Source organism: Equus asinus, unplaced genomic scaffold (genome assembly GCF_041296235.1).
Source record: "Equus asinus isolate D_3611 breed Donkey unplaced genomic scaffold, EquAss-T2T_v2 contig_197, whole genome shotgun sequence".
NCBI lineage: Eukaryota > Metazoa > Chordata > Mammalia > Perissodactyla > Equidae > Equus > Equus asinus.
In genome coordinates this window covers 1,138,750-1,148,586 of record NW_027224846.1, presented here as the reverse complement: position 1 = coordinate 1,148,586, position 9,837 = coordinate 1,138,750, and the positions used below count along the sequence as shown (strand labels likewise).

General features: G+C 50.0%; 1 long non-coding RNA gene across 1 annotated transcript in view; it reads right to left on the bottom strand.

The window, feature by feature from the left end:
- The window catches only part of LOC123276664 (uncharacterized), a 28,128-nt gene extending 23,604 nt beyond the window's left edge, over positions 1-4,524 (bottom strand). Inside the window, exon 1 of the long non-coding RNA XR_006513157.2 lies at positions 4,395-4,524. This is a non-coding gene — a long non-coding RNA (uncharacterized lncRNA). The remainder of the gene's footprint in view (positions 1-4,394) is intronic.
- Positions 4,525-9,837: the final 5,313 nt, after the last annotated feature.

Genomic DNA, 9,837 nt, shown 5'->3' with positions numbered 1-9,837 from the left:
GTGTTCAATGTCACTCTTTTTTTAAAATGTCGTTAAAATGCTGTCCAGTATATTCTTGATTATGTTTTTAACAAAACTTTTATATGCGTGATTTTCTATATAGGTGGATTTTTAGCAATGATTTTTATTGAGTTTTCTTCAAAAATTACAACAGAAATACATGTTTACCACAACCTGTGAAACAATATAGAAATATATATTAAAAAGCCGTAGTGTTTAGCTCCTACTTTCCATTTCCTCACTCACATCCTTGAGAGCACAGTATATATCATTCTATACATTTCTTCAATTATCTTCTATTCAAATATGTATAAATGAATAGGTTTTTAAAAAATTCAGTTTACTGTTTATTGTCTATAAAAAGTGAAATTGTGCTATATGAATTACAATGTAACTTGTTTTTCACTTTTTTTTTTTTAAAGATTGGCACCTGGGCTAACAACTGTTGCCAATCTTCCTTTTTTTTTTTCCTGCTTTATCTCCCCAAAGGCCCCTGTACACAGTTGTATATCTTAGTTGCAGGTCCTTCTAGTTGTGGGATGTGGGACGCCGCCTCAACGTGGCCTGACGAGCGGTGCCATGTCCGCGCCCAGGATCCGAACCCCAGGCCGCAGCAGTGGAGCATGCGAACTTAACCACTCGGCCATGGAGCCTGCCCCGCTTTTCTCTTTTAACATTAGCTTTTCATTTTACAGAAAAGATTTGGAAAGTGGGATTGATGGGCCAATATGAACATGTATTTTTTTAACATGAATTTTTTGTATTAATAAAAATTGCAGATTACTTTCCACAAATCTACAAAGTAATGGTTCTCCGTGTAGTGTATGAGACAGTCAGTGACCATTAGTCCATGCATGCCCACAAATGCTGCTCTCAAATAATTTCCTCAGCTGGCCTCTGGACTGCAACAGATGGTTGCAGGTCAAACTCTATTCTATTGGTTCTTGAATTTTGTTGTGTATATAAAAATCAACTGAAATGCTTGTTAAAATTTTAGATCCCTTAGGCTCACCCCCGGAGGCTTTCTCTCGGTAGATATGAAGAAGAATACAGGAAATAGCCCTTTTATACTGCATGTGCCACTTGAGGTGGTTGTTTCAAGAGCCATGCTTTGAGGAACACTCTTCAACCCATGGCACCATGAGTTCAGAATTTTTGGTGGTCTGGTTCAGTTCAAAGGTGATTTAATGTAAGATTTGGTGGATACAGAACCTTCATGTTTCCGTCCTCTCATTCCAAGCTTGCATATCCCACAGGATATACAAAACAATAATAAAAAGCCTAGTTTTCTAAGGATGTGTGTTTTGTTAGCTCTCAGCACGGGAACCATTCTCAAGTTGTTCTCTTTCCAGAAATTACTTGTTGAGAATGGAAGACTAACTCCAACTAAAATTACCAGGGAAATTCCCAAAAGGAGTGTGTGTGATATAGGAGTTTATCTGAGTTGCCGAATAGAAGAAGCTGATTAAAACGTTCCTAGAGGGGCCGGCTCCATGGCCAAGTGGTTAAGTTCACACGCTCTGCCGCGGTGGCCCAGGGTTCGGATCCCGGGTGCAGACATGGCACCGCTCGTCAGGCCACGTTGGGGCGGCATCCCACGTCCCACAACTAGAAGGACCTGCAACTAAGATGTACAGCTATGCACAGGGGGACTTTGGGGAGATAAAAGCAGGAAAAAAAAAAAAAGATTGGCAACAGTTGTTAGCCCAGGTGCCAATCTTTAAATAAATAAATAAAAAATTCCTAGAAAAATGTATAAAAGTTCTGACTGTGGCATCCAATAAAATGCTCAGTTGTCACCAATCTATATTTTTCGTATGTTTTCACAGATATGATCTTGTATCTCATTCATAAGTATGTAATGCCTAGAACGTGACTCCTGAAAGGAAACCCTCTAAAGCAAGTGGGTGCCTATAATAGAAAGCACTGAATGAAATTGAGGGTTTTTCCAAGAATGCAGGAATTGATGTAATACAATTATTATTACTATTTTATTATTTTATTTATTACAAAGCTTATGTGGCATTACATATATTAACTCATTTAATCCTCATAACTCTATGATCATTATCTTCGTTTTACATGGGACAAACGAATGCAAAAATAAATGAAATAATTTACCAAAAGTCAAAATAAATAAAATAATTTACCAAAAATCACATAGCTAGTAAGTGATAGAGCTAGGATTAAAACCCAGGCGGTCTTTGTGGTTTATAGTCGAAACCACTTATCATAAACTGCTTCTGAAATAGGTAGACAATAGATAATTGGGATTTGACTAGATGAAGAATAACAAATGAAGGTTGTCAGCCAAGTTCAATCATATTTTATTATAGGAGAATTCTGAGGAAAGGCTTCCGTCACTACAACTGGAAAGGAGCAAGGAGCTACCTAGTCCAGCAGGGCAGAAGATGAGAGCATTGGCAGGGAGTCTGCTCTACACAGAAACAGAATTTCAGAATGAGGAAGAAAGGGGCTGTGATTTGGATTCTTAGTGAACAGCTTTGGACATTACTAAGCCGTTCCACCCCACCCACTCCCTATGTCCACATGCTACCCAGACTGCCAACCGTCATGAACAGAGAAATACTAACATCCTAGAGGGAGGTAGACCCACATTAGAAAGGTGATCAGAGAAAAGAGGGAACCAGTGATATTGATATTGGAGGATACCAGGGGAGAAAGAAGAATCAGAGAAATATTTACCATTCTTCCCCTTGCCTCCAATGAGACCTCTCTTTAAGCCCCCGACAAATCATAGTGTCTCTTTTCATGCATAATGTCTGTAACACAGAATTTTTGAGATGCAAAGATCCAAGGAGATTATCAAGTCAAAGCATTTTAAAAGTTGTAGAAGGAACTAGAATAGATCTGGGAAAAACATCCCTTCATGCTACTAAGTCAGATTCCCTTTCTATATCTCCCATAGCATGCTCTGATCTATCCCTTTTCAAATATCGCTGTGTTTATTGTGTTGGAAATAAGACGTATCTTAGAATCAAAACATTTTATAATTATAATTGGCAGTGCTTTTTCCTTCCTATTGGTACATAAAATAATGTTGCATCTTACAATCAATGGCATCATAGATTCAAAATATTTGGGAGTTATGCCTTGTCTTCTGGAGTTTCCTGAATTGTAACTCCTTTAAGGAGTTTCCCCCCTGAGGATAGTTTAGGTTTTGTTGCAACTATTTTAGTTACTTATGTTTCCCTTCCCTTTCTCAAACACATCTAAAAATGTCCACCTTCATAGACTCATTCTTTGGATCCTGCACTGTTTTAATGTCTTATATATCTAATATATCATAAAAATGTAAACAGTTAGAAGAAAATAATATCATCTAATTTGGAATCTTCTGGTTCTGAGTAGAATAGTGCTTTTGAGAAGATCGATGTTACCTCGAAAGCTACATGAAATGCAAAAAAGTCTCTCTTAAATGTATGCGAGAGCTGCTGAAGCAATGAGGACTAAAGGGACTAAGATTCAAGAAAAGAGAGAACTGCGGAGAAGTGAGCTGAAAATCTGCTCTGCTTTTCTCTGGGGTCAGTTGCTGACTCTAGGCATGTGCAAGAGGCAAAATCCAGGCTTTGACTAGTTGGAGGGATACTTCTGGGGAGCATAACAACTAGCAGGGCTTTAGGAAGTCTAATAGAAATGGAGTGACAGAGGAGGAGACATTTTAGGAGCCTCAAAGAGAAGACCTGTTCTCCTCTTAAGACAAGTCTGTGACTTCTGCCTGCTGCCCTCCCTCCTGTGTTCATTCTCTCTCCATCTCTCTCTCTCTGTCTCTCTCTGCATCTCTCTGGGCCTCTGTCTCTCTCTGTGGGGCTGTGTCATTTTCTGTCTCTCTTAGTCTCTCCCGGTCTCTGTTTCTCTGTCTCTTTCTCTTTCCATTTCCATCTCTCCTTCTTTGTCTCTCTGTCTCTCCTCTCTGGCTTTATGTCTGTGTCTCTCTCAGTCTTTCTCTCTGTCTCTCTAATCCGTTGTTCAGGAGAAGCAAGATGAGATATTCTGAGCTGCGCTTGGTGGCCTGCGTGCAAAGAGCTAGTAGAGGGTCCCGGCTCCCAGACGGAAAAGACTCCCAAATCCATCCAAATGGCGTCCTGCCAATAGGCAGACAGTGGTGTCCGAGACAGCCCCCGCCCCCTAGCCTCCGTTGAGCCTGCAGCCTCAGCCTCCCGGGAGACCTGGAGGCAGAGGTTCCTAGCTGAGCTGAGCCTGGATCCTGGGAGAGAAACCTGTTTGTTCTTCTGAGTGCTAAGTTAGGGTCATGCTCACACCCAGCATAGACAGCTGGGAGCTCCTTCCAGTCCTGAGTCTGGCCCTGCCCTCCTCTCCTCCAGCCTCCTCTCCTCCCCAGCTCTCTCCAGCCACTCTAGCTCCTTTCTCACCTGCTCTCGGCCAGATTCCCTTGTGCCTCCGAGTGTCTGGCCCTCGGAGCTTCCCTTGGCACACTGCTCCCAGATGTGTGCAGGGCTGGCTCCTCTTGTCCTTCTGCTCATGGCACAAATGTCCACTCAGAGGCCTTTAGACCCACCTCAGGTGCCGGAGTCCAGCTCCAGCTGAGTCCAGGTTCCTGAGGGAGGAACCACGTCGGCAAAGGGAGGGGAAGGGAATGAGACTGCACACCAAGTTGGTGAAAGCACGTCTGAAGTCTTTATTGTCAAGCGTGCGTTTATATACATTTTAAGGATTACATAAGCATCTGGGGTACATCTATTTTCTGCCCTGAAATAGCTGGGTTTTCCCCCATGATATCATTTTGCTTCCTTAATCTATTTGAGTCACGAGCAATTTCTAAAGGTTACTTCCCTTATTCAGTTTTGGTAAAGAGTTGTTCTTCTCATTTTCTGGGTAAGTGCAGTTAATATTTATAGACCTCTACAGTATTCTTTGCAGGGGACGAGACTCAGGTTGTGCTGGACAGAGCCAGCCTTGGGGCAAAGGTGAGCCAAGGTACGTCCGGAACAGGCACATACAGGTCCCCACGTCCTCTTCTATAACTCCCACACTGAGACGTCTGACCTTTTCATCCTCTTCTATAACTCCCACACTGAGACGTCTGACCTTTTCATCCTCTTCTATAACTCCCACACTGAGACGTCTGACCTTTTCATCCTCTTCTATAACTCCCACACTGAGACGTCTGACCTTTTCATCCTCTTCTATAACTCCCACACTGAGACGTCTGACCTTTTCATCCTCTTTTCTTGGCAGGGCCCTGGGGATATTGAAGGAGTGTTAGTCAGAAGAGGGTCTTTCTTGTCTATTACAGTGAGATTCACCTTTCCTGGCAGATTCCCCTGGGTAAGCACAAGCGTCATGAAGAGAGCCAATACAGCAACTAGTAACATCAGATTGAGCAAGGAGGGCCCTTGGCCATTCCTGCCGGGGTTGCTTTGCAAACTCCCATGGTTCATGTGACCCGACATTGTCACTGGGCTACAGCAGTTGCAGGACTGCGTCTGGCACTCAGGGCTGCAGGCCCTCCCTCCAGCACCCTGCTTCATTGCCCTCTAGCACCTGCGTGTCTTTTCCACATGAATTTGCTTTCCTCACTTGGTCCCTTCCCCTCACAGTCGGTGAGCTCCTGGAGGCCACGGGCCGTATGAGGGCTTTCAGAACTGCCCCCAGGCTCACAGCACGCCTTCACAGAGTGAGTGCAGGGCCCAAAGCAGGTGAAAGAAGGGGATGATCTCAGAGGGCCTTCCACCTCTGAGCAGCTCCCATCGTGGCCATGAATGCCAATCACGAAAGGTACCTGTTTCTTTGGCTGGGGGAATGCCCAGAATGACCGCTGAGTGTGCCTTCCCTCTTCCAGTTACTCCTCTGAGCACGAGTGGCCACCAAACCCCTGGTGGTCAGGCCCAGCATTGCAGCAACAAGCAGGACAGTGGGAGAGAAAAGACTCACCTTTGTTCGGGGCCTGGAGGCAGCGGTTCCACCAGGGCCCAGGGCGCAAATGAGAAGGCTGTGCAGGCTCCGGGGGTGATGTGAGGGACCTGCGAAGCCTCTCTTGCTCCCTCTCTCCCTGCACTTGCCGCGGCATGTGCACTTTCCCCACGAGGCCTCCTCACCGCAGCCAGGGCACTGACTCCACTCCACATCCAAATGAGGACCCCGAGGCTCCAACAAGGATGGCCTCAGTCCTTCTCTCCAGAGGAGGGGTCCCGTGCTTTGCCACATTCTGCAGTAGCCAGGTGCCCAGCCCACCTACAGCTCAGGCTGCCCTCTGCCCAGAAAGGCCTCGAGGGACTAGAAGGCCCTGTCCAAGGCCTCGGAGCACAGTGGGTCATGGATGGACAACTGAGATTGATAGACTCTTCTACAAGCTTGTGGGGTCCTTGGAGTCACTCCTCTAGGCTCCTCAATTGATGGAGGAGTAACCTCAGGCCTTCTATCCACTAGCCCCTTCCACACTAGGGGCGGGGACGGGGGGTGTCACATCCTCCATCCAGGTGCCCAGAGTGGTGGACTCAGGACCCCAGACATTGTCAGGCATCTCTCCTCCTCATGCTGCAGACCTGGGCATGTTCCTAGGGGACTGGAAACCCCTGGGCTGAGGCAGAACCACCTCCAACCTCTTTCTTCTTTGCGGCTGTCACCTCCCCAGTGTGCACTCCCCTCCTGACCCCCACCCTGGGCAGGCAGAGTGTGTGTGAGTGTGAGAGTGTGTGTGCGCCCAGGTGCGGATGCCCAAAGGAAAGGGCCCCCAATGGGAGGACGTGGACAGAGGTCCCCCAGGATCTTAGGGGCTCTCCTTCCCAAGGCCAATCTCCTGGGATGCTAGAGCTGGCCCAGGGGCCTGGAAGCCTCACTTCTCCTCTGGACTCTGCCCACCTCGCGGGCCCAGGTCCAGTCCCTGTTTCCCCTGGCCTCAGCTTCTCAACTGTCCCGTGAGGGTTGAGCAGGAACAGCATCAGCCCTGCTCAGCACAAACACAGCCCTGGGCTCCTGCCCCCCGGGGTGTGATGGGGCCACCCTCAGGGGCTCCCTGGCCTTTCTCCCTCAGGGCAGCCGGGCCTCCTGTACCCAGCCAGGCATACAGAGCAGCCCTGCCGGCAGCATACGTGGGGGTCCCCCCGCCCCAGCACGCATGTGGACCACAAGAAGCTCCTCACATGGCTGCTTTCGATCAGTGCTTCTGAAAATATGGAAGCAGACTAGGATGGCCACCTATTGCATGACACCGCTTATCGCATACATCCAGAAAAGATTGACCACAACCTGCCAGAACACACATTAGGGGTTGTCAGGCAGTGAGGGAGGAACGGGGGATGAGCACTTTGGGAACAGGCTTCCCTTGTGGTGAAGGGAATGTTCAGCAAGTGGACAGTGGCGATGGAGGCCAAGCATTGGGACTGTACATAACGCTCAGGAATTGTACAATTGAAAAGGAGAAAATGCAGAGTTCTTAAAATATAAATAAATTTATTTTACAATTTACATAAACACCAAAAAAAGACAAGAAAACGAGAAACATAAACGGCTACACAGACATACAGGTTAAGGGGTGAGAGGAAGGGAGGTTGTGGTGAGGGAGAAGGTGGAAGTGATGGGTCAGGAGCTGGGGATGATGGGGGTTGGAGAGTGAGCTCTCCCGGGGACAATGCTGGGGCCTGAGCGGGCTCCAGGGCTCCAGGAGGATCTGGAGCAGGGGATGGCTCTCCCTGCTCCCTGGCGACAGCTTCAGCCTGCCCCAGGGCACTGGCAGGAGCCGGAGCAGGGGATGGCTCTCCCTGCTCAGCTGGTTCCATGAGAGCCGGCTGCATGGCTCCTGCCCGAGCCTGAGGAGGGGCTGGCTCTCCCTGCTCCCGTCCTGGGGCGCCGCTTGTCTCCTGCCCTTGTGCAGGAGCTGCTGGATGTGATTGTGCTCCCTGCACACGAGCTGGGTCCTGTGCTGGCTCTGATCCTTGTCCAACAGTCCCTGAGGACGCCAGCCTTTTCCCCACGCCTGCCACTACGCTATTCCTGCCCAGCTTCTCCTCCCTCGGGTAGCTGGACTCCGTGTCCTGAGTGGACCTCCGCAAAGACAGTGACCAACAGCCAGCCCAGAAGCATCAGAGCCCTGCTCAGCTGCCCCTGCTCTTTCTTCTGCCCTCTGCGCCTAATGCTCCCAGATCAGGCACCACCCTGTGTCTGCACAGAATTCTCCATGGGATGAAACAGATAGACCTCAGGGGCTCGGGAGAAACCTCAGGCAGATGGTGCTGCCCGGCACTCCACGTCCCACCCGATCAGCCATGAGCCGGGGTGGGAATGGGACCCGCCCACCAGGCTTCTAACCCCTCATCAGCCTGGTCCTCCTCGCGGTGGTCCACTCACACAAACCACCCTTCCACATACACACACACACACGCACACACACAGTAACACACACACACACACCCAGGGAGGGGACGTAGGGCTGTCCCAGTGGGACCACAGTGGTGGCCTGGCCTGGATTGTCCCACCCTGGGCGTCCCTGTGTTACCTTTGTGTCCCTCCGCACGAACGTCCAGAGACGTCTCGAGCGGGACAGGAGCCTGCCTTTACGTCCAGGGCGCTCCTTGTGGGCTCTGCTGAGGCTGCGGCCCCGGCAGATAGGCAGACAGCAGAGAAACATGCTGCTCCTTCTAGACGAGTGCTAGACGAGTGAGCTGTTGGGGGCTGTCTCTAGGAGCTGGGTGCCTAGAGACCAGGGTTCCAAGTTCTCTTGGGCCCAGTGAGGTCACTGCCTGGGGTCCCCTTCCCTAGGCTTCCTGTTCACACAAGACCTCCCTAAGGGCCCCCTGGGCTGCTGACTGCTCACCCTCCATCCCAACACCACGGCCATCCACAGTTGCACCAACACAGCCCATCCCACCGCCCCCGAGGAGGCCTGGCTCGATTCAGAAGCCAGCATTGGGGACCCAGAGCTGGTCAGACCTGGCTCCTCCTTCTTGCCAGTGATGTCCCCCTGGACAGCCATGTGCCTCTCAGGGCCTCCCCATGCCCCCATCTGTGCAGTGCGGGTCGTTCAAGTACTTACTTGCTAAGGGTGTCTTCAGGTGTCTAGACCTATCAATCCCTCTAGCGCCTGTCAACCCATGGGCCGCTACCCCGTGGAGCTCCTGCCCAGACTTAGCACGGGAAGGGTTCCCCAAAGGGCTGGGCGGGACAGACAAGACCACTCCAACAGACCTGGGGCTGCTCTGGCATCTGGGAAAGGCACTTCCCCTCCTGCCTGTTTCCCAGTGTCCCCAGGGAGCGTTGACAGGAAATGATGTTCAGACATCATCTCCCTCCGGCTCACAACCTTCCGGGGCCTCCTGTTAGGTTGAGACTCAGGTCCAACGGCCTCCTGTCCGCCTCTGTGCGTGGGAGACCCCGGAATGGCTCCCAGTGTTCCCACCCCCTAGCCACACATCTTATGTGATCCGGCCTCCTCACGGGGAAGGAACTGGGTTCCAGCCAGTAGAATACGGCAAAGGGACGGGATGTCCCTTCCAAGACGGAGTTCAGGACATGTCTGTGACTTCTGCCTGCTGCCCTCTCTCCTGTGTTCATTCTGTCTCCATCTCTCTCTCTCTCTCTCTCTCTGCGTCTCTCTGGGCCTCTGCGTCTCTCTGTGTGGCTGTGTCATTTTCTGTCTCTCTCAGTCTCTCCCGGTCTCTGTTTCCCTGTCTCTTTCTCTCTCCATTTCCGTCTCTTCTTCTCTGTCTCTCTGTCTCTCCTCTCTGGCTTTCTGTCTGTGTCCCTCTCAGTCTTTCTCTCTGTCTCTCTGATCCGTTGTTCAGGAGAAGCAAGACGAGATATTCTGAGCTGCGCTTGGTGGCCTGCGTGCAAAGAGCTAGTAGAGGGTCCCGGCTCCCA